The 21256-nt window shown below is 36.4% G+C and overlaps 1 non-coding gene across 1 annotated transcript; it reads left to right on the top strand.

Moving 5' to 3' along the window:
- Positions 1-10550: 10550 nt before the first annotated feature.
- On the top strand, positions 10551-10657 carry LOC139903650 (small nucleolar RNA R71). The gene has a single exon (XR_011778459.1). It is a non-coding gene; the product is annotated as a small nucleolar RNA R71 (small nucleolar RNA).
- Positions 10658-21256: the final 10599 nt, after the last annotated feature.

Genomic DNA, 21256 nt, shown 5'->3' with positions numbered 1-21256 from the left:
ATCAAAAAGATCGTCAATTCTGGGAAGGGGATATCGATTCTTGATCGTCAATTTTTTGAGTTCGCGGTAGTCGATACACATGCGGAAGGATCCGTCCTTCTTCTTCATGAATAAAACGGGCGCGCCCCAAGGTGACGAGCTCGGTTGGATAAACCCTCAGTCGAGCAATTCCTGAAGTTGACTCTGCAACTCTTGCATTTCGGAAGGTGCTAGTCGATAAGGTGCGCGAGCTATGGGTGCAGCTCCCGGCACTAGATCGATCTGGAACTCCACTGTTCTTAGTGGCGGTAATCCAGGCAACTCTTCCGGAAAGACGTCAGGGAATTCATTCACGATTCACACGTCATTCACACTCTTCTCCTCTGATTCTAAAGCCTCCACGTGTGCTAAAACAGCAAGTCATCCTTTCTTCATGATCTTCTGCGCTTTCATACAGCTAATGAGGTTCAGCTTCGAGTTACATCTTTCTCCATAAATAGTCAGTGGCTCACCGTCTCCTTGTGGTATACGAAGAGCTTTGTCTCCACAGATAATGTCAGCCTTTACTTTGGTCAACCAGTCCATACCGACAATCACGTCAAAACTCCCCAATTTGATAGGTATTAAGTCAATTGCGAAATCCACACCAGCTATGTTAATAATAGCTCCTCGTCCAATTTAGTCAACTTTCTCAAGTTTCCCGTTGGCTACTTCTACTAGCATATTCTCTTCTAAAGGCACTAATGACCAATCTATCTTAGAGCAAAAGTTTCTACAGACATAGCTTCTATCGGCACCAGTATTAAATAGGACAGAGGCTAATAGTTTGTTGATTGTGAATATACCTGTAACCAAGTCGGGGTTCTAACGGGCATCCCTTGCGTTCACATTGAAAGCTCTTCCACGCGGTGGTCCTCCGTCCTTTCGCTTGTTGGGACACTCATTCCTAAGGTAGCCCTGCTGTCCACACTCATAGCATTTCCTTGGTCCGTTTGGGTTTGTCCTCACAGCTGGGAGGGGAATCTTGCAGTTCTTGCCAACATGCCCGATCCTTTTACACTTTTCACAGACCGCATTATAGTACCCGGTATAGTGCTTGTAGCACCTCATGCACTGTGGTAGACTACCCTTGTAGTTGGGGTTCGAGCTAGGGTTCGGGTTGGGGTTCCTTCTGTCGTTAGGCCTCTTAGCGAGGGTTTGATCATAGGTTCTCCCCTTGTTGTTGTAGTCCCACTTACGCTTCTCACCATTGGCTCCCGATTCAGATTTAGCCTTTTCCAGTTCTTTGCTGATAATTTGGTTCATAAGAGTATGCGCCATACGCATAGCTGCCGGGACGTTGGGTGGATTAGAAGAGGTGACATTTCCTTGAATGGACTTGGGAAGTCCCCACAAGTAGCGTTCCATTCTCTTAAATTTCGGGGTGACCATCGTGGGACACATCAGTGCTAATTCCAGATACCTACACTTGTAACCATCAAGATCGTTGCCCACAACCTTTAACTCCCATAACTCAGCCTCCATTTTCTGTATCTTTGTCCTGGAGCAGTACTCTTCGATCATGGCCCCCTTGAATTCTTCCCACGGAATGACATAAGCCTCATCAATACCCTTAGCTTGAGCCAGTGTGTTCCACCAGGTTAGGGCGCCGTCCGACAGCGTACATGAGGCATACTTGGTTTTGTTCGCCTCTGAGCAGTTGCTGACGCGGAACACAGCTTCTAATTTCTCAAACCACCTAGTTAAACCAACTGGCCCCTCAGTGCCACTAAAGTTGTGGGGCTTGCAGCTTTGAAACTCTTTGTAAGTGTAACCATTCTGGACGTTCTGGTTAACCGATGGGGCTGGGGGAATAGCATTTGCCATGGCTGCGGCTACTCGTTCTGCAATCATTTCCTCAATTTGTGCTGCTGTAGGCGCTGCTCTTCCATTTTCCATTACTCTTCTAAACAGAAATTTTGACTTAAGTCAAAATCCAGCATTTAATATATAATAATACAGTATATGGTAAACAGGGGAACAACACAACGCATGCCAATTAAGTAACGCAACCAGGTACAAATACCGCAAAACCAACATACAGTAACGTAAATAGAACACTGTGCAAGAATTAAACAATACAAAGTTCCATTCATTAATAAAGAGTTGCATACATTCGCATAGGATCGTAAAATACATAAGTAAAACATGAACTACAAACGAGATTACATAATGAAATCTACTATAATCGCCCGATGGTGACGGTGGGTAAAGGATGTCCATTACGTGGGACATCTGGTCCTCGAGCTCAGTTACCCGAGCACGGAGGATCTCCACTTCCCTCGCCAGTTCCTCGACTGAGGGAGATGGTGGGGCAGGCGGTGCAGTCGGTACAAGTGGTGCAGGTGGTGCCGGTGGTGCAGATGGTCCAGCACCAGAAGTAGATGCTGCATAGCAGTAAGGGTTACGCACGAAAGGATCAGCAGGGTAAGGCACAACCCGATTGCGGGCGGTAACCCTACGACGCTGACCATGTGCGTTAGTGAACGCTCGACCTCCGTTGATCCCCGAAATAACGGTGCCATCGAAACGGTACCGCTTCTTCGGCGGGATGGAGGGTGGCTGTACAGGTGCATCATCAGGGTCCTCCTCATTGGAGTCATCATCACTAGAGTCATCTGTGGATGAGTCGTCGGATGATGAATCGTCGAAAAAAGCTGGAGGTGGCGGCGCTCGACAACCGGTAGTCATGATCCGGTATCTGAAAGGTGGGATCGGTACGACACGTCCATCAGGAAGGCGTCGGCACCAATGGTTATACTCATTACGGAACGGAACGTTATCGTATTCCCCGGGAATCACAACACCACCGGAGCGGGGCTGTGGCTCCGAGGGTCCTGGGGCAAGTAGAGCTGGAATCTCCGGGGGGTCCTGGGCTCCGCCTGAGGTAACCACCTGGGCAGGCGTATGGCTGCTGGTTCCGGAGGATGAAGTGCCGGGGTCACTGGTTAATGGGACCTGTGTGTCGGTAGCAGCAGTAGGTGAGGTGGCTGACGAGTCTGAATCGCTGCCCAAAATGATGAAAGGTGGAATATCCGACATCTGAACAAGGAAAAATAACTTTTCCGTGTCAGTAAGTCATAGAGCAAGAACGTATTAGGCACTACAGCAACCTAGCATGGCAGTAATAATAACAGTGCTAAACAGAAATAACATGTGAAAGTAGATAGTAATCATGCAATAGCGGAAATAAGCATACAATAAGTTTGCATGGCAGTGAAGATAAGCAATAGTATGCAGTAAGATCACATAGTAGTAAAAGTAAGCAGTAGCATGCAGTAAGTCTCGCAGAAACAAGTAAACTAGAAAGTTGTAGATTAGTCATATTAGTGAATCCTACTCGGGTCGATCTAGACTCACTAATGCAACCTAATTCCCTACAACCAATGCTCTGATACCAAATGTGACGCCCCGTACAAAACCATCATGTACGACTCGTCAACAACAGGATCTTCACACTGTCAAACACTATATGCTGTTTGAAAACCAGTTTGAATTCATAAAAAAATAGCGTTTTACAAAAGATAACGTGCATCCTACGAATAGGAGCATAAACATAAGTATTTGACCCTAAGGTCGTACAAAGTCATTGTTTGAAATTAACATAAACTACGAATGCAAAAGAAAAGTTCCATGAATGAGACATCTCTAGTAATGCAGCGGATAACTAATACAGCAGGTCCTTAACAGCAAAACAGCAAATCTAACAGCGGAAGCAAGAAACCTCTAGGCACCTGAGAAATATACGCTTAAAAGTCAACACGAAGGTTGGTTAGCTATAGTTTAAGTTGTAACAGTAACATAAGGTAGGCCACAAAATTTCAGTGTAACAAAACAGTATAAAAAGTATATGTATAACCGTGGGCACCCGGTAACTAGACTTAACGTTTATAACCCCCTGAAAGTACACTTGGTGAGTGCGTATGTTCGCGAAGTATTAAACACCCGTTAAATGCTAGCGCTACTAGCCCGAGTGGGGATGTCAAACCCTATGGATCCATATCTAAGATACGCGTTCACCGGTTCAAAAACCAATGACTAAACGTTACCGTGCTAAGGGGAATGTTTATGCTGTTGTATTACCCACACACATATAAAGTTTAAGTACTCGTGCCTAACATGTAAAACGTAAAAATCGCATGTATTCTCAGTCCCAAAATAGTTAAAGTAAAAAGGGATGCTATAACTCACAGTGATAAAAGCGGTAAAGTCGGTAATGAAAGTACACAAGTAGTAAGTCGGTCCGAAAGGTCGTCAACCTAAATCAAAGGTTACTAGGTCAGTAGGTTGTCTTTATAAATTCTAATAGTGCATAAAATAATTTTAAGTGTCATCATCATCATCATTCATCATCATAAAATCTAAGTAAGTTCGACAAGAATAGAGGTCGAAACAATAGGCTGACTTCGGTCAGCTGCTACGACCTCTACGTAAATCGAAAAGACGCATAGTCAGTGGCTATGGCTCCGTATATGAGTCCCCTAACAGCTGACCAATTTTTATAACTCAACTCATCTTCTTTTGACCGTGGCGAAGATTTAAGTGTGAGTAAGTCAGAAATTTCAGCACAACGTTAATAGGGTGTAGTGACTCTCGGAGGGCCATAAATCCTAAACCGTAACTCGGATTAAGATGAGGCCTAAACGGAAAATCATCTACTCGAACCAAAATAACTAAAAATCAACTTTCCAGTAGCCTAGGTGGTCTGATAAGATACAAAAATCAGTGGACAAGTGCTCCGGTGGGGTTCTTGGTGCTTGATGCTCATCACGGTTCTCATCCTTGATGCTTGTAGCTTCAAGTGTACAACTCGTTGATGGTTTAGCATTACTTTTTACCAAGATTCTACCATAAATACACAATATGTTAAGACCAAGTGGTAACACAACTCATTTAAGAGTCTTAGATGGATGATGAACCAAGGTTACATCATATCCTTAGTCTTAACACAATTACAAGTCCTATTTACAAACAAAGTTACAAACTTTACATGAATCAAACAAGTATGAACATGATCTAAGTCAAATGAACTGATGGAACCCTAAGCTAGAGAGTTTGGATCCTTTTCACACAATTTATAAGGTCACAAAGCTAGAAAGCTTGAACCTTTAGTGTTCTTGAAGATCTTGAAGCATAACGCTTGGATCTTTAAGTTTCATGAAGACCATAAACACAAGTTTTGATCTTTATAACAAAACAACAAGATCATAAGCTAGAAAATGTAGATCCAACAACAAGATATGAAGATTCAAGCTAGAAAGCTTGCATCTTGGTTGTTCTTGAAGATCTTGAAGCATAAAGCTTGGATCTTTAAGATATATGAAGATAACAAACAAAAGTTTGAATCTTTTTAACAAAACAACAAGATTAAAGTAAGAAAAATATAGATCTACAAAGTTGGTGAAGATTCAAAGCTAGAAAGCTTGAATATTCTATGTTCTTGAAGGATTCATGCTTGAATCAATAAGATATAATCAAGATCAAGGCTAAAGAGCTTGATCTTCCATAATGATGATGATACACGAATTAGAAAGGAGAAAAAAGAAGAAAAAGATCAAAAACTTACAAGTGAGAAATGCTAGAAAGGAAGTAAGAGAGTAAGTGTGTGTGAAATTCAAATGAGAGCATGTGTAAAATGAGAGGAATATGGCTAGTATTTATAGGCAAAATTTTGACATGGATTGATGAGGTGGAGGCCCCTAGGGCCGTGATTTTCAAAGGGGGAGGGGGGAGACACCATTTTGTTTTTTGATTAGTGGTTGTCTAAAGCATGTACTTATGCTAGAATCCCATGTAACAATATGGATAATCCTTATCCAAATGCTAGTATGACTCATCTAATTAAATGGGCATTTATTTTATTTATTATGGGTCACTAGTAAATAATACTTGGGCTAATTAATTGGGCCACTAGCTAGTGTAGGGTGGGCTAAGGTCCAATAAGGTAGAAAGTCCAACAAGACTAACTATTGTGATCTAGTAAATAATTAATTAAAATTAAGCATCCAAAAGCCCAAGTAATTATTATTATAAAATAATAATTAATATTTCGCAGTCATAATATTCCGATTACGACAAAAGTCAAACGTGTGCGCAGTCCGCGGTTTATCCGAAACGTTAAGTAACACAAACGGTTATAAAGGCCTCCAATGATCAAGTTAAGTATCCTACGTACTCTAAGGCATGTTTTAACATATAATTGGAAGTAAACCACGTATATCAAGTTTCCAGAGTATAAAGTAACACAGTACGCACAGATACGCAGTTTCGCTAAAATACAAGGCACAAAAGCAAGTCAAAAAAGTCGGGTCGTTACAATTCCTTTGGATTCGATCCTATGGTTTTCTATAGAATACGTTTTAATGCTCGGTTGGTATTTTCAACTTGTCTAGTTGTTTGTGGATGATAAGCGGTTGAGATTTTATGAGTTACTCCATATCTTTTGAGAACTTTCTCAAGTTGATTATTACAAAAATGAGTACCCCGATCACTTATTAAAGCTTTCGGTGTTCCGAACCTTGCAAAAAGACATTTTAAGAAGTTGACTACAACTCGTGCATCGCTAGTTGGGAGAGCTTGTGCTTCCGTCCATTTAGATACATAATCAATGACAACGAGAATGTAGAGATTATTATGAGATTTTGGAAATGGACCCATAAAGTCAATACCCCAAACGTCAAATACTTCACATACTTGAATGACATTTTGTGACATTTTATCACGTTGACTTATTTTTCCGGCCCTTTGACAAGCATCACAGGATTTACAAAGAAGGTGTGCGTCTTTGAAAATTGTAGGCCAATAGAATCCAGCGTCGTAGACTTTTCTTGCTGTAAGTTGAGGCCCATAATGCCCTCCTGTTGGTCCTGTGTGACAATGGTTTAAGATTTGACTGGCTTCATCCCCGAATACACATCGGCTTATTATTCCATCGGGACAACTTTTAAACAAATGTGGATCTTCCCAAAAATAGTGTTTTATATCACTAAACAATTTCTTTCGTTTTTGGCACGACAACCCTTTTTCAAGGAATCCACATACTAAGTAGTTTGCATAGTCTGCAAACCATGGAATTTCACTATAATCTATCTTCAATAGATATTCATCAGGAAAGTTATCTTGTATGGCCGATTCATTTAGAACTTCTAATTCGGGATTTTCAAGACGAGAAAGATGATCAGCGACGAGATTTTCTGCTCCCTTTTTGTCTCGGATCTCAATATCGAACTCTTATAAGAGTAAGATCCAACGGATTAATCATGGTTTAGCATCTTGTTTTGAAAATAGGTATCTAAGAGCAGAATGGTCGGTATAGACCACCGTTTTTGCTAGAACGAGATATGAACGAAATTTGTCAAAAGCAAAGACAATGGTAAGGAGTTCTTTTTCTGTAGTTGTGTAATTCATTTGTGCTCCTTGTAATGTCCTACTAGTGTAATAAATAGGTTGAAATCGTTTTTCAATCATGTGTCCTAAAACGGCTCCCATTACAAAATCACTTGCATCACACATGAGTTCAAATGGTAGATTCCAATTTGGAGTTATCATGATCGGCGCATTAGTGAGTTTTTCTTTAAAAATATTAAAAGATTTGATGCATTCATCCGAAAAGATGAATGGAGCATCCTTTTCTAGGAGTTTATTCATAGGAGTTGCAATTTTAGAAAAATCTTTTATGAAACGTTAGTAAAAACCGGCATGCCCTAGAAAACTCCTAACTCCTCTAACATTGGTGGGATGTGGAAGTTTAACAATTACATCTACTTTAGATCTATCCACTTCAATTCCTTCCTTTGAAATTTTATGACCAAGAACGATGCCTTCTTTAACCATGAAATGGCATTTCTCCCAATTAAGAACTAGATTTGATTGTTCGCATCTAATAAGCATTCGTTCAAGATTAACTAGACATGTTTCAAAAGTATCACCGAAGACTGAAAAGTCATCCATGAAAACTTCCATGCATTCTTCTATCATGTCATGAAAAATCACCATCATGCACCTTTGAAAGGTTGCAGGGGCGTTGCAAAGTCCAAATGGCATGCGTTTATAAGCAAAAGTACCATAAGGGCACGTGAACGTGGTTTTTTCTTGGTCCTCGGGTGCTATTGGAATTTGAAAGTATCCAGAGAAACCATCAAGAAAATAATAGTAACTATTCCCGGCTAATCTTTCTAACATTTGATCAATGAAAGGTAAGGGAAAATGATCTTTTCTGGTGGCGTCATTTAATTTTCTATAATCAATACAAACACGCCATCCTGTTACAGTCCTAGTAGGAATAAGCTCATTTTTTTCATTTGTGATGACAGTCATGCCACCCTTCTTAGGTACGCATTGAACTGGGCTTACCCATGGAATTTCCGAGATTGGATAAATTAAACCTGCATCTAGCAGTTTAATAATTTCTTTGTTAACAACATCTTGCATGTTTGGATTTAGTCTTCGTTGGCGTTGCACAAACGTTTTATAGCCTTCTTCCATAAGGATTGTATGTGTGCAATACGAATGACTTATTCCTTTAATATCATGAATCTTCCATGCAATAGCTGGTTTATGAGCTTTTAGCACAGAAATTAGTTGAGATTTTTCATTTTCCGTAAGAGAAGACGATATTATTACAGGTAATTAAGATGCACCATGTAAATATGCATATTCCAAATGGTTTGGAAGTGGCTTTAACTCTAATGTCTTCTTCTTTTAACATTTAAATTTCTTCTGTTGTTGGTTCATATCCATTAGCCATGAGTGCGGCTAACATTTTAGCTTCATCAATTGGTTCAGTTCCTTCTCCTAAGGAACATTCTCCTGTTCCTTGTAATTCTGAGAATTCTTCTAACAATTCTGCATGTGAATCTATAGTTTGAATATAATAACATGTATCATCTGTAGATTGCGGTTGTTGCATGGATCTATCAACAGAAAAGGTAACACTCTCGTCCTCTATACTTAGGGTCAGTTTCTTACTAAACACATGTATTATTGCTTTAGCCGTGTTTAAGAATGGTCTTCCTAATATGAGAGGAACTCGAGAATCTTCTTCCATGTCCAGAATAACAAAATCTACTAGAAATACTAAAGTACCAACTTTAACTAGCATGTTTTCCATTATCCCTCTAGGATATTTTACTGATCGATCGGCTATTTGTATGCTTATTCGTGTTGGTTTCAATTCTCTAAGGTCTAGTTTAGGGTATAATGAATATGGCATTAAATTTATACTAGCACATAAATCTGTCAATGCTTCTATTGAACTAAGACTACCCAAAAAACATGGAATTGTGAAACTTCCTGGATCTGATAATTTTTTTGGTATCTTATTCAACAACACTGCAGAACAATTAGCATTCATTGTAACATCAGAGAGTTCTTCCATTTTCTTTCTATTTGTGATTAGATCTTTCAAGAATTTAGCATACCTTGGCATTCCTGAAATCACATCAATGAAAGTAAGATTAACATTTATTTGTTTAAACATATCTAAGAATTTGGATTGCTCAGCTTCAAGTCTTTCTTTTCTCATTTTACTCGGGTAAGGAAGTGGTGGTTGGTATGGTTTAACATAAGGCTTAGCCTTAACTGTGTTATGTTTATTAACCTTTTCAACTACCGGTTCTGTTTCCTTATCTTGCTCAGATTGTGGTTCTTGTGGAGTAGGAATAGAGTCATCAGAAATTTAAGGTATTTCAGGTGGTTTAAGTGTAATACCACTTCTTGTGGTAATGGCTTTAGCTGTTTCATTCTGGGAGTTAGCATTTGTATCGCTAGGTAGACTTTCCGGTTTTCTTTCACCTATCAACCTTGCTAGGTTACTTACTTCTTGTTCCAGGTTTTGGATAGAAGCTTGTTGATTTCTAAATGCTTGAGCATTTTGTTCATTGGTTTGTTTCTGAGATGTGAAAAATTGAGTTTGAGATTCAACTAGCTTCGACATCATATCTTCTAAATTTGGCTTTTTATCATCGGTTTGTGGTGGTTTAATTGGAAAAATAAGTCTTTGCTGGTTGTAAGTATTATTAGACACTTGTTGATTGCTAGAACCTTGTTGGTTGTTGTATGAAACATTTCGGTTATAATTCTGGTTTTGATTGTAGTTTGGTCTTGGCGGTTGATAATTATTCTGATAATTATTTCCAGGCCTTTGGTTTATGTATGAAACATTCTCTCTCTGTTCCATTGTTTGTTCAATACTGATACAATCTTTTGTCAAATGTGTTCCTCCACACTGCTCACAACTAATTCGTATTGCGTGAATATCTTTAATCATCTTTTCCATTCGTCTCTCGAAAGCATCTATCTTTGCGGACATGGAATCAAAGTCATGGCTAGAATCGGCTCTAGCCGCTTTAGATGATCTAACGATATCTTTTTCCTGATGCCACTAATGTGAGTGGGAGGCTGTGTTATAAATAATTTTGTAAGCTTCAGTTGCGGTTTTCTTCATAATGTAACCACCAGCTGCTGTGTCGATGTCTTTTCGTGTAGCGACGTCGACACCTTGGTAGAATATTTGTACTATTTGATAAGTGTCTAAACCATGCTGAGGACATCCTCTCAACAATTTTTCGAATCTTGTCCACGCCTCATATAGAGTTTCATTTGACTTTTGCGCGAACGTAACAATTTCTCCTTGAAGTCTCACGGCTTTAGATGCCGGAAAGAATCTTTTAAGAAATTTCTCAACTAAAACATCCCATTTGTCAATCGCTCCTTCAGGTAACGATTCTAACCAATCTTTGGCTTCTCCCTTTAAAGTCCAGGGAAATAACATGAGATATGTCTGTTCATCCTCCACTTCTCTGATTTTGAATAGAGTACAAATTCTATTAAAGGTTCGAAGATGTTCGTTTCGATCTTCTTTTGGCGTACCACTATATTGGCATTGATTAGTTACCATGTGTAGGATTTGTCGTTTGATTTCATAATCTGGCGCATTAATGTACTGCTTAATAATGACGTGACTTTGGCCAGTGCGTGTGGCTCTCATTCGATCTTCCATACTTAGAGGTTCCGTTATTTTCCATATTTGAATTTGTTGAATACGAGTCACTAGAAGATTTTGATTTAACGAATTGTGGTTCAGGAGGAATAATTATTGGTTCAGGATCTTGGAATTGTCCTTGAATATCCTCCGGGTTCTCAATTATGAGGTCAGGTTCAAAAAATAGATTATCGAAAATTTGAATTGGAATACTTGGTCGACTTGATGATGATTCTAAAGAAAAATCAACGGTGACAATGTTGGCTAAATGTCTTGATCGAGTTACAGGTGGTGAACGTATGAAAGGTGGTGAACGTTTTGCTCGGTACATTCACTAAATATCCTATTAGTTATAAAAGATAAAAATTATATAAGTTATCAAATTAATAGACTTTTCTGATTTTGCCTACGTTTCGAATAGCCAATAGATGCAGCAGGTAGCCAGGACCCTTTAAATCGGAAGCCCACAACTCGCCACTAACAAATCCAACTATTACTACGAACCAGAAAATTTTGGATGTCTATTAATTTAACCGCTTAAAATAATTTTTCGTCAAAAATTTGAAATAAAAATCTATGTCCTAAAAACTAGAACGTCGAGAAATAAGAAGGAAAAAGAGTGCGTCAGAAAATAAAAGGTCAAAAAAATAAGCATCGAAAAACAAAGATCGAAAAATAATAATAAGAGAGTAGCGCATCGAAACTTAAAAGGTACTAAATACTAAAAATTAAAACATACGTCTAAAGGTATTAAAACTTAAAAAGAATTCTATATTCAAAATGGCAATAACTTAAAAGTCACTAAAATCTATAAAATATTAAGGCGATAAGTGACGTCGTAAAATTCTAAAGCATCTAAATCTTAATCTAAAGAAAAAAGCACTTAAGGGATTTTACGGCAAAGCCTAAAAATCTAGAAATAAAAATAACTGCGACAAAATACTAGTCTTAAAACTAATTACGAATGAAAACTATACAATTACGAATAAAAAGATACAAAATATAAAAATAAAACTTAAGTTATAAAAAAATACAATTTTTATAAAAATATTATTTTTATATTATTATTTTATAAAAGTATTAATTTATATAATAATAAAAACACTTAATATTACAAATAAAATTAAAAATAAACTAAATATATTAATTACTAAAACCCTAATTAAGTTAAATATTAATAATAATAAAATTATTAACCCTAATGTGTAATTAATGCGTACTGGGTTTGCTGCTAGAGCAGGCCCCGCGAGTGCGGATTTTTTCTGCCCAGGAGCTCCGGGAGTGCGGAGTATGCAGGTTCAGAAGAGATGTAGGCCAGAAATCGCATGTTCAGTTTTTTTATTTTATTTTATTTTATATATTTTTTATAGAAAATATAATATAACTTAAACTAAAAATAAATAAATTACTTATTAGTTATTATAACTCTTTTTAAAAAAATTGAACCTTTTAATTTCGTACTTAAAAATATAAATATATATTTCTTTTATGTTCTTATATATATATATTTTTTAAAACTTATATATTTTTACAAAAATATCTTAAAAGCTTATATATTTTTTATAGCGTTTCGCTTTGGCTTTGTTGAACTACCCGGCAGCGGCGCCAAAAATACTTGATGTGTGCGAGGTAGTATACGAAATAGTTATATTTTTACTACGAAATACTATTAAATACGATACAATTTTACACAAGTTATTTATTTATTTATAGACTGGATATACCTAAACCTTGCTACAACACTTATAGGCAGTGTACCTAATCGTACAGTAGTGTAGTTTTTAGTAAGTCCGGTTCGTTTCGCAGGGAACTAGCCAAGTTTAACGCTATATTTATAAAATTATTTTTGTATAAATATATATATATATATATATATATATATATATATATATATATATATATATATATATATATATATATATATATATATATATATATATATATATATAAGTAATATTATTATTATTATAAAAGGGGATTTTTTTACCGTTTAATGACCGGTTTGTCGATTTTATATCTTAAGTCGCAATTAAAACCTAATGTAAAATATTAAATATACATTTGACTTAATTTAAAGCGTAAAATAAATAACGATAATAAAAGTGCGATAAATTAAAGTACAATAAATAAAATGACGGTAAATAAAATTGCGATAATTAAAAAGTACGATAATTAAAAAGTACGATAAATAAAATGACGATAAATAAAAATGCGATAAGATATAAAATAAAAGAATTATGCTTATTTAAACTTCAGTAATCATGATGTTTGACGTGTTGATTTTAATTTATTACCATGGGTTAATTGTCCTTTGTCCTGGATTATTCAATATGTCCATACGGTTTTTGTCCATAACAGTCCATCAGTCAAATTATCCTTATACCCGAAGTCAAATATTCCAACTAATTGGGGATTCGAACTGTAACAAGGTCTTAATACTTTGTTTAATGAATACACCAGGTTATCGACTGCGTGTAGTCCAAGGTTTTAATACTTTGTTAACAATTACACCAATTACCCTTGAATGTAATCCACCCCTATTTTAATGAGTCCATTAACCATTAATCCATTCCCGTGTTCGATCAAATGAACGATAATTAGTATTTATAGATATCCCGCCCACCGTACCCGATTAAGCGTTTGTGGTTATATATAGATACGTCAAATTGTAACCTTTATATTAAATTAACGAGGTATCGTTTAGTTAATATAAATCCCATTAATAGCCCATAGTCTAATTTCCACAAGTGTCGTTCTTTTGTCCAAACCCCAAATATGGTACAAAGCTCAATTACCCCATCTTTAATATTTAGCCCAACATCATGATTACTTCAATTTAAATAAGCATATTAATAACTTAGCTACGAGACATTAATTTAAAAAGGTTGAACATAACTTACAATGATTAATAATAGCGTAGCGTTACATGAACAGAGTTTCGACTTACAAACTTACAACATTCGCCACTATAACCTTATTATTATTAAACTTAAATTAAAATTATAAAATATAAATATAAATATATCGTAGATAGATAGATAGAAAAAGGGTGTTGAAATCGATCAGAATGCGCGGCCTTTTATAGGCCCACGTTTCATTGTTGAGCTCCGCGAGTGCGAAGCTTTTGTGCTTCACAGCTCCGCGAGTGCGGAGGTCTGGAATCCAGCTCATAGATTAAATCCAAAACGTGGGCTGCGTATAATTATAATATATAATAATATATATATAATTAATTATATATTATATTATATTCTTGTGCATAGTTGACTTGTAATTTTTGGTCCATTGCGTGGCGCGCTGAAAATTGGTTCATGCCTCGGTTCCGGATTTTTGAACACCTTTTTGTACGATTTAATATCTTGTACTTTATGTTTCACGACTTGTACTCTTGTAATTTTTAGACGTTTCTTATCAATAATTTGAACCACTTGGATTGTACTTTGTACATTTTAGCTTTTTGGTCATTTGCGTCTTCAATTCGTCGAATCTGTCTTTTGTCTTCACCTTTTATTATTTAAACGAATATCACTTGTAATAGAACAATTGCAACTAAAAGCTTGTCTTTCTTGAGGGATAATGCTTATGAAATATATGTTCGTTATTAGCATTATCACACCGCTACCCTCCGGCGACTCTGGCGATTCGTCTTCTGGAGATAGTAGACATGCGCTTGATCTCATGGACATCTCAGACGGAGACGAGGATCCTTAGGAGATTCCAGCACCACCCAGCCCTAGACTTCTGGGGCCACAACACCATTCCGGTGGTACTGTGATTCCTGGGGGAGACGGAGACGGTCCCTTTGGTAACGAGCATAGACATTGGGCTAGATGCATTGCTGACGGACGTGTCGTACTGATTACACCTAGCAAATATCGACTCATGACCACCGGCCATATGCTTTCTCCCGCCCGTGATGTACCTGCACTACCTTCCGATGATTCAGACGGATCATCATCCGATGACACCAGTGAGGAGGATTCCAAGGAGGATTCTGAGGAGGACTTCGAGGAGGAGCCCGTGCAGCCACCTCTACTCCGCCGAAGAAGCAGTACCGCTTCGATGGTACTGTTATTCCAGGGGTTAATAGAGGAAAGCCGTTCGTGAACACACATGGACAGTTGGTTAGGGTCACCGCCCGTAAGAGGGTTGTACCGTATCCTGCCAACCCATTTGTGCGTAAGGTCGCCCGCTCAGTGCCGTCTACTTCTAGTACTACATCCGCATTATCTGGACCATCTGCACTATCTGCACCATCTGTACCACCTGCCCCACCAGCATCTCCTATTTTCGAGGAACTGACGAGAGAAGTGCATGCCTCCGTGATCGAGTAACTGAGCTCGAGGACCAGATGACCCACCTGATGGACATCATTTACCCACTCTCGCCCTAGGACTGTGGTATTAGATTTCTTTATGTATTCTGTTTGTAGTTTCCTATTTTTCGTTTATGTATTGTATGAACCTTATGCTATTGTATGCAATTTTCTTATTATGAATGGAACTATGATAGGTCAGATCATGTTGAGATTAGAAGAAAAGACAAGTTAGAATGAGATTCGGTAAATGAGAAGGAGACTCGGTATGAGAGAGAATCAACAAGATTTACATTCCATAGCTTCTAGAACTCAATTACAATGCAATGACTATCTAATTAGGTCTACTTAGGTTCCTTATATAGCCCTCTTCTAAGGAACCTTCATTTAAGCATATTTCACATTAACACTATACAACTTCGGGGTCCTAACAATCTCCCCCTTAGTGTTAAATGTGAACTTTACAATATAATCCTATTGAATATCTAAAGGAACTCTGTTCCTCTGAATTGAACTTTGGATTTGAATCCCTTGAGATTCTCATATCTTCGTATGTTCACTCTTGTCTTTAAACAACTTTTCAATCTTGTGAGAATGTACTTAACAATCTCATTATCTTCAGTTGAATAGCAGTTATTGATCAGTCTCTGGCCATCTCAAGTATTTGAAAGCATACATCAACGTTCCGTCTGAGTATCTTCTGAAATCTGAGACTCTGATGAAGATCTTTGTATAGTGAGAATTAACAAACACAAACCCATAAGGACAGTCACTCACTTCAAGTAAGGGCATATATCTTAGCTCTTCGATTACTTGATTTGGCGGTTTGATTCCGAGCTTTTTGTGTCCAGATTCTAACCCCATCTGAAAATCGTGGACAGACATCCATCTCATCGAGTCAAAAATAAATCTCTAGACTACCTTCATCACAGTACCATGATAAATTATTGCAGATTCATTCAAGTTAATCAAATTGTTGTAAATGAAAATAATGTCGTCCATCTTTAGTTTATCAAAATCTGCTTCAGAGAACTGATAATCCTCATCATCCATTATTGTTACCTGAAACAATGGCATCTTCACTCAATCCTTATTAATCATTGATGTTATGCGAGGTGTATACAAACTAGTAGTATTTTTACTAAAAAATACTATTAAATACGATACAATTTTACACAAGATATTTATTTATTTATAAAATAGATATACCTAAACCTTGCTACAAGACTTATAGGCAGTGTACCTAATCGTACAGTAGTGTAGTTTTTAGTAAGTCCGGTTCGTCCACAGGGAACTCGCCAAGTTTAACGCTATATTTTTTTAAAACTATATTTGTAAATAAATATATAAGTAGTATTATTATTATAAAAGGGGGTTTTTACCATTTAATGACCGGTTTGTCGATTTTAAAACTTTAGTCGCAATTAAAACCTAATGTAAAATATTAAAAATAAATATAACTTAATTTTAAGCGTAAAGTAAATAACGATAATGAAATTGCGATAAATAAAAGTGCGATAAAATAAAATTGTGATAATTAAAAAGTACGATAATTAAAAGTGCAATTAAATAAAATGACAGTAAATAAAATGCGATAATTTAAAAGTGCAATTAAATATGAAATAAAGGAATTATGCTTATTTAAACTTCCGTAATCATGATGTTTGACGTGTTGATTTTAGTTTATTACCATGGGTTAATTGTCCTTTGTCCTGGATTATTCAATATGTCCGTCTGGTTTTTGTCCATAACAGTCCATCTGTCATAAATATAAAATGCGAGTGTCCTCGTCAAATTATCCTTATATCCGAAGTCAAATATTCCAACTAATTGGGGACTTAAACTATAACTACACCAAGTGTCCTTGTATATAATTCACCCTATTTTAATAAGTCCATTGACTATTAATCCATTCCCGTGTCCGGTTAAATTAACGATTAATAGTACTTATAAATATCCCGTCCATCGTGTCCGATCGAGTGTATATGGTTATTTATAGGTACGTCCAATTGTAAATCTTTATATTAAATTAACAAACTATCATTTAATTAAACAAATATAAAGCCCATTAATAGCCCATAGTCTAATTTCCACAAGTGTCGTTCTTTTGTCCAAACCCCAATTATGGTACAAAGCCCAATTACCCAATTTTAATATTTAGCCCAACATCACGATTACTTCGGCTTAAATAAGCATAATAATAACTTAGCTACGAGACATTAATTTAAAAAGGTTGAACATAACATACAATGACTAATAATAGCATAGCGTTACACGGACAGAATTTCGACTTACACCCTTACAACATTCGCTAACATACCCTTATTATTATTAAAATTAAAATTAAAATTAAAATTAAAATTAAAATTATAACATATATATATATATATATATATATATATATATATATATATATATATATATATATATATATATATATATATATATATATATATATATATATATATATATATATATATATATATATACGTGAGAGATGGAGAAAGAAAAAGATGTGTTTTTGTTCAACCAAAACTGCGAAATTTATAGGACCTGACCCTCAAATTGGGGCCATGCGATCGCATAGATTTTCTTCTTCCTGGCCATGCGATCGCATGGCCTGGGATTCCAGCTCACATATTGTTGTTTGCTTCTTGCCGACGGTTTTATATAATAATATAATATATATATAATTTTAAGAATTAATTATATATTATATTATATTCATGTGCATAGTTAACTTGTAATTTTTAGTCCGTTGCGTCGCGCGTTGAGAGTTGACTCTAGTCCCGGTTCCGGATTTTTGAACGTCCTTTCGTACAATTTAATATCTTGTATTTTGCGTTTTGCGGCTTGTACTCTTCTAATTTTGAGACGTTTCTCATCAATAATTTGAACCACTTTGATTGTACTTTGTACTTTTGAGCTTTTTGGTCGTTTACGTCTTCAATTCGTCGAATCTGTCTTTTGTCTTCACCTTTTATTATTTAAACGAATATCACTTGTAAATAGAACAATTGCAACTAAAAGCTTGTCTTTCTTGAGGGATAATGATATGAAATATATGTTCGTTTTTAGCATTATCAAATATTCCCACACTTGAGCGTTGCTTATCCTCAAGCAATACAGTCTTGAAAATAAAAATAATAGAATCACTTCTTTTATTCTTCACACTTTGTACATCAGTGATTTCTATACGGCGGTATGAACAATGGTAGTAACGTTGTGGTTTACAGTCCCATATCACTATGAAAATTTAGATCCTTAAGGAAATTGGATATTTATGAAAACATTTGATCTTTTGAAAATTCAATCTAGTTTTTTACCCTAGATAAGTTTTCCGGAAAAACCCTTCACCGGTGTTTGCAAATTGTTTTTGTAGGTTTGGTGGGTTTCAGATTTGAAACTTTTAGCTCAAAAATTGCGGTTTTGTGCCACCCACTTGCAAACCTTGTATTGGGAAAGCAACACGTCCAGTGTACTTGCTCCGTATATTACCTTTCGGTAAACTACCGTCCGGTTGTAAAGAAAAGCGTTGAACAAGCAACTGTTAAGGCAATGTCCCGTGACATGATTTTAATTATGGTCTATAACGTGTTGGATGCAATTACTATCCTTTGTAGGAGCGATAGTAAAGATCACCCTATAGTTTTTCGGTCTGGCACAAGGTCCTGTCTTTGACCATGCTATGCAACCAATGTTCTTACGGTTGACACCCGATTTGGTTCAGGTGACCTAATGAATTCTAGGTGAATTCCTAGGATTTTACGTTCAATGGTAATGAACGCATTAAAAATGGGTTTTCAGAAAACAAATCGGTTTGTAATTTGATCAAAATATTTTCTCGTTCAAGCTCGAGTTTAGATATCATCGAATTCCATGAGTTTGAATTCTCAATCTTTAAAAGTCAATCTCAAGGATTGAGTAATATCAGTCTTAAAAGCTGATTGTTGATCTTTAAGGAGATTATCCTTTCTGGGGATCTGATTCATTAGTCTTATCAAGCTAATTTGCAGGGCGCCCTCCCCATTTTACGAGACAGATCCTCACATGGTTAGGATAAGTCTGACCACTTGGTGACCCTGTTTGATGCAGAGGTCCGTGAATTTCTAGCTGATTTTCAAGAAAACTTTTCAAGGTTTTTCGTAGACTCTACAACTGATCTGGACGACAACTTCCTGACCTAAATCAAGAAGCGCGTGTCTTTTTTGGAAGACTTTACTTCCTTTTAATGATGGAATTGATTCATCGTGTAGATCCATCTTTCTTTCAAATATATTACAATTTACCGGGTAAAACGGTTAATTTTGTCCAAAACAAAAGTATCTTCAATTATTTGTACAAAATATGTGATATATGTTTTAAATAACTTGGTAAATTTTTTTCCCACACTTGGCTTTTATTTTCCTTTCTTTGCCTTTTTATTGTCCTCTATTCTGTTTTAAATGAATTCTAACATTTTGGATTGTTTCTCAATTTATGTCCTTTCCGAGGTAACAATAATTTCGGTGTTAACACCTAGTTTTATTGCTCATAAATATGTATAAACATGATTTTGAGTTCATTTAATTGAAAATTTTGAAAACTTTTACTAGAATTGGGTAGTCAGTATATAAGACTAGGGCTGTTTTTTATTATCAGAGAGCACTAGATTCTAATACAACTACTGCATTACTAGTATTTTTAATGGTAACCAAGTGTTTAAGTCAAAAAAATTTTAAAAATCCGAAAGAATTTAACCCCTTCCCACACTTAAGATCTTGCAATGCCCTCATTTGCAAGAAATCAGTAACAATTTAAATTATTGAGGGTGATTAGCGTAGAAAAATGATTAAATTTTACGAAAGTTTCCAAACATATTGGCGTTTTTTTGTTGAATGATAAATGGTGCACATCATTTGTTCATTCCGTCTTGTTGTTACATCACAATTGTTTTTCATTTTGTCGTCAAAATTAGTAGCTTTTGCTGAACTTAATGCCAGTCTTTGAAAATGCGCTGTTTTACCCTGTTGTGTATATGAAATAAAATACGTACAATACAAATATAAACATGCATGTTAATTTGAAATGGGACTTAAAATCCCACTTTCAAATCAAATATGAAATATTAGTACAACATAATAAAAATATTAAACTTACATAAAAGTATCAATATTTGTATGTTTAAACATAAATAAATAGAAATAATAAAAATAATAAAAATCATAGAAATTACTAATGGGAACTATATCAATCTGGATAGGGGTTCCAGTTCATGTCGTCGGTCAGGTTCCATGGTTGGTGATAGGTGTACTGGTAGGCCTGGTTAGGGTTGTATATGGTGGTCTCATCTCGGGCTGGTGTGGAGGATAGTAAGTGGGTCGGTTCGGTACGTAGTGATCCTAATTTGATAGCCGGCTCATGATCTGACGCTGATGATAGTCCCATCTATCATGCTGTCGTTGCCTGGAATGCTCGTAATCACTCCGGGCTTGCCACAGCTCTAACCGACTAAATCTCTCCTCGTTTGTCATTTCTACCTCATCTATACGCTGGTAGACGTCAGTCATAGCCTCCCTAATGACATCCCTAATGTCATCCGCTTCCTCCATTTTCTCATCTGAACTTCTCTCTACCTGTGGATGATTACCATCATAGGGTACTGCCTGGTTGCATCTGCTCTTTAATACCTTAGCACCCTGATAGACCCTCAATCCTAAAGGCTCAACCTATTCCCTACATACCAAAAGTGGACCCCCTTGATCCCTATCTACACCCAAATACTCTCCTCTGAGAGTAACAAAAATACCTCCTCCTATTACTCCCCCTTCCTGTATTCCTTCCACCATCTTAGACAAATAAAAACCAACACAGTAAGAGATATTAACAAAGCCTCTTGGGTCTCGAATACACTTTAGGTAAAATAAATCATGTAAGGTCATTTTCTACTTGTTGTGACCTCT

This window comes from Rutidosis leptorrhynchoides, chromosome 3, assembly GCF_046630445.1.
Source record: "Rutidosis leptorrhynchoides isolate AG116_Rl617_1_P2 chromosome 3, CSIRO_AGI_Rlap_v1, whole genome shotgun sequence".
NCBI classification, from domain to species: Eukaryota; Viridiplantae; Streptophyta; class Magnoliopsida; order Asterales; family Asteraceae; genus Rutidosis; species Rutidosis leptorrhynchoides.
The sequence above is the reverse complement of the archived record's forward strand: the minus strand, read 5'-3'. Positions and strand labels throughout refer to the sequence as shown.